The following is a 4484-nucleotide window of genomic DNA, read 5'->3' on the forward strand; positions in this document are numbered from 1 at the left end:
ACAGCAGGGCGGAAGCAACAAGGCAAAGATCACCGTGTTTCAACTCAGCTGGGAACATGTCCGTCAGGTGACTCTAATTGTTCATTGCACCGCGCAGGTGCACGAATTACTGCGAAAGTGCTGTGAGTATTCATTCGGGGATTACAAATTCTAGCAAGTAGATGAATTCGCAAATATGGGATCTGTAAATAATGACGATCCACTGTGCTATTAATTTCATTTTATAGATAAAGAAACTAAGACCCAAAGTGGTTAAAATCTTACACAAAGTTAGAGTTTGTGAAATTGGTACAGCCAAGATTCAAATTTTGTTTTGTAAAAGAGGGAGATATTTTTCACCTATCCTGCATCAGGATAGGATAAAGAGAGTTGAAGAAATCAGTCAGGCACATTAACAGGGAGGCTGCAAATAGCAAAGAGCCTTTACAAAGGCTTGCCAATTACAGGAAGTACGTGTTCTGGGAATGGGGAAAGATAGTAGTGATGGGCACTTCCACACTTTAAACAAAGATGATGGTTGTTAGAAGTACAGCACTAATATATTCACCTGATGGCCCTGGAGCCCAACTGACCAAAATCCATAGCCTTCATTTCTGCAGTTTGTCAAATTCTCAATGCAACTCTGCTTTAAAAAATGAAAGAACATTCACACCCAGGCATTATGAGATATACAAAAGCATAATCGGGGCCATATTATAATAGAGCAATTCAAGGAATTCGTTGTCAAATCTATAAAGGAGGTTTCATGCACCAAAAGCTTACTATATCACCGTAAGCCATTTTTGAAAAAAGCATGTATTCATCCAAAAAAAAAAAAAAATCTATCAAGCTGCCACCATGTACTGAATGTTAGGTTACGTACTCAACGTCAGTGGTCAATATGAAATTGGTCCTGCCTTGGTCACATTCACAGCATGGTACCCGCGATGTGTATAGAATAATTGTGTGTGCCCGTGTGTTTGAACTCCTTGGCAGTTCTTTTTTTTTTTTTTTAAGATTTTATTTATTTATTTGACAGAGATAGAGAGAGCCAGCGAGAGAGGGAACACAAGCAGGGGGAGTGGGAAAGGAAGAAGCAGGCTCCCAGGGGAGGAGCTTGATGTGGGGCTCGATCCCAGAAGGCCGGGATCATGCCCTGAGCCGAAGGCAGACGCTTAATGACTGAGCCACCCAGGCGCCCCTCCTTGGCAGTTCTTATCCATTTCCCCCTCCCTCCATACCTAATGCATCTGTAGATAGGCGCAGCTGAGAGCCTCCCAGGAGAACTCAAACCAGATTCAAACCCTTAGGGCTGAGATACATACAACAAATGGGCTGATCTGGGGGTGGCAGAAGTCAAATTACAAAGCAATTTCAAGACACCTGAGAGGCAAAAAGGAGTCAGGGATGATAAGTGAGGGCAATAAAGGATTCTGGGAGTCCCAGGGAAATGGTGGCTTGGGCCACTTTAGGACTCTTTCTCGAACCTGTCTTCACTGAGCCACCACATGTTCCTGATTTTCTTCCCGTGTCACTCCCCCTTGTGGAACTCACCTCCTCTTTCTAGCCTCTATATAAGAGTGAGTCCTCAAGTTTCTTTCCTTTTCCATCTCTTCTTACTCCCTAAGTGATCTCATCCAATCTCTGGTTTTAAATTCAGTCAAGGCGCCAACAGGAAATAGATGGCACACTCAAATTAAGGTAATTCTAGGGGGGCCCACTAAAGGACTATTTATAAAAGTGTAAGGGTATCAGTACTCTAGTGAGTACTAGTGAGGGGAGGAGCTGTCCCCATCCATGGCCCTGCAGGGGTGAAGGCAGGAAGCAGTTATTGCATCTGGTGAGACAGCTGTGTGCAGACCTGCCTGACAGGAGCCATGAATTTTCTTGGAAGGACTCAGGCAACTGAGGGGGAAGTGCACAGTGGGAGCTGGGGGAATAAACTATCCCGTCTTACTCTCCTCCCTTTTGATCTGAATCCAGCCAGAAACCAGAAGGTTGGAGTCCATCCACTTAATCCGTACTGGTTGGTCTGTACGGAGGCAGAGAGAAGGGTGGAGAGGCAAGGAGAGAGAATTTGGAAGGCCTACAAAGATATCCAGCACACTATTACATGGTGAAGACCCCCAAGTTTGTATAGCTCCAACCCTAACCTTTGGAGTTGAGTCACAATGGCCCATTTGGACATCTCCACCTGAATTTTCATTCCTCATCCCCTGCCGCAGCCTGGTCCCCTCCTAGCCCGTTCCTTTCCCACTCCCCTCCAGTTTTACAACCATTCACTTGGTTGCTTAGGCCCCAACCTAGCTTTCATCCCTGCGTCGTTTATTTCTCTTACAGCCAGTCCATGAGCAAGTTCCAGCAGCCCCACTTTGAACAAGTGTCCAGAATCTGGATACTTCTCCTCACCTCCCCTGCTTCCATCCAAGTTCAAACCCACATCGTCTTTTGCTTGTATGATGGCGGTAGACTACTAACTGGGTTCCCCCACTCTTATTCCCGCTAGGGTATATTCTACTTTTGGACCCACAGTCAGTGTCTAACCCTGCACCCTGTTCACATTTCCTTCCCAGCAACTGTCTCCACTTAAATGCCTGTTACATGTTTATTCCTTTATCTGTTTCTCATTTTTTCATTTATCCATTTCTCATTTTCTCCATTAAAGTGTAGGCTTCACGAAGGCAGGGATCTTCTTGTCTACTGAGTCGTCCCCTCATTGAATAGACTATTTCGTGAATGAAAAAATGGAAAATGCTTCTGTGGAAGATGCTGCGAAGAGAATGAGAAGACACACAGCAGACTGGGAGAAAATGTTTGCAAAAGACACATCTGATAAAAACAAAACAAAACAAAACAAAAAAACCTCTGTTATCCAAAATATGCATAGAACCTTTAAATTTCAACAATAAGAAAAACAAATAACTTGATTTAAAAAGTGGGCAAAAGTCCTGAACAGACTGTATCACCAAAGAAGATATACAGACATTTTCCCCATTCTCCATCATGACGCAGGATCAGGATGAAAAAAGAGAACCCCTGTGCAAACTCTGCATCCACAAACTGACACAAGGTCTGTGTTGAGCGAGTGGAGACAGACTGATCCTGGCAGTCAAGGCACTGGAGCACCGCACAGGCCAGACTCCTGTGTTCTCCAAAGCTAGATACGCCGTCAGAACCTTGGGCATCAGGAGAAATGAAAAGATTGCACGGTGCGTGTGGCCAATGCAAAAGAAATTCCAGAGAAAGGTCTAAAGGCATGAGTGTATGAGTTAAGAAAAGTAACTTCTCGGATGCTGGAAACTTTGGTTTGGGGTTCCAAGAACATGTTGATCTGGGAATCGAGTATGACCCAAGCTTTGGTATCCATGGCCTGGACCCCTACGTGGTACTGAGTAGGCCAGGTTTCAACATGGCTGACAACAAGCACAGGACAAGGTGCATTGGCACCAAACAGAATTAGCGAAGAGGAGGCTTTGTGTTGATTCCACCAGAAGTATGATGGGATCATCCTTCCTGGCAAATAAACGCCTATTTCTATCCAAAAGGCCTGTAACATTTTTTCGATGAAAAGGAAAAAAAAGAAGATAGACAGATGGCAGATAAGCATATGAAAAGATGCTGAACATCATATGTCATTAGGGAATTACAAATTAAAACAAGGTATCATGGGGCACCGGGGTGGCTCAGTTGGTTAAGTGTCTGACTCTTGGTTTCAGTTCAGGTCATGATCTCAGGATTGTGAGATCGAGCCCTGCCTCAGGCTTTGTGCCCGGAGGAGTGTCTGCTTGAGATTCTCTCTCCCTCTGCCCCTCCCCCCCACTCTCTCTCTCTAAAATAAAATACAACAACAACAAAACGAGATATCACTACATACCCATCAGAATGGCCAAACTCCAATGTTGAAAGGGATGTGCAGCCACAAGAACTCTCATAATTCCCGGTAAGAATACAAAATGGTACAGCCACTTTGGGAGACAACGTAGTTGTTTCTAACAAAACAAAACTGAACATACTCTCACCATATGATCCAACCATTGTGCTCCTTCAAATTTACCCAAATGAGTCAAAACTTAAGTCCACATGAAACTTGCACACAGATGTTTATAGCAGTTTTAGTCATAATTGCCAAAACCTGGGAGTAACCAAAATATTCTTCAGTAGGTAAATGCGTAAATCAACTGTGGTACGTGTAGACAATGGGAATTACTCAGCACTAAAAAAAAAAAAAAAAAAAAAAGAGCTATCAAGCCATGAAAAAATATGGAAGAAACTTCAATGTGTATTACTAAATGAAAGAAGCCAGTTTGCAAAGACAATATACTGTATGATTCCAGCTGTATGACACTCGGGAAGTGGCTAAACTATGGAGATGATGAAAGGATCATAAAAAAACATGGGGTGGGGAGGAAGGGATGAATAAGTAGCATACAGAAGATTTTTAGGGCAGTGAAACTATTTTGTATGATACTATAATGGTGGGTATGTGCCAATACACATTTGTCAAC

The 4484-nt window shown here is 43.4% G+C and overlaps 1 pseudogene; it reads left to right on the forward strand.

Moving 5' to 3' along the window:
* The first annotated feature begins 2903 nt into the window (after positions 1-2903).
* On the forward strand, positions 2904-3597 carry LOC103676120 (annotated as a pseudogene).
* The last annotated feature ends 887 nt before the right edge of the window (positions 3598-4484 follow it).

The sequence above is a fragment of the Ursus maritimus genome, unplaced genomic scaffold (genome assembly GCF_017311325.1).
Source record: "Ursus maritimus isolate PB19 unplaced genomic scaffold, ASM1731132v1 scaffold_4, whole genome shotgun sequence".
Classification (NCBI taxonomy): domain Eukaryota; kingdom Metazoa; phylum Chordata; class Mammalia; order Carnivora; family Ursidae; genus Ursus; species Ursus maritimus.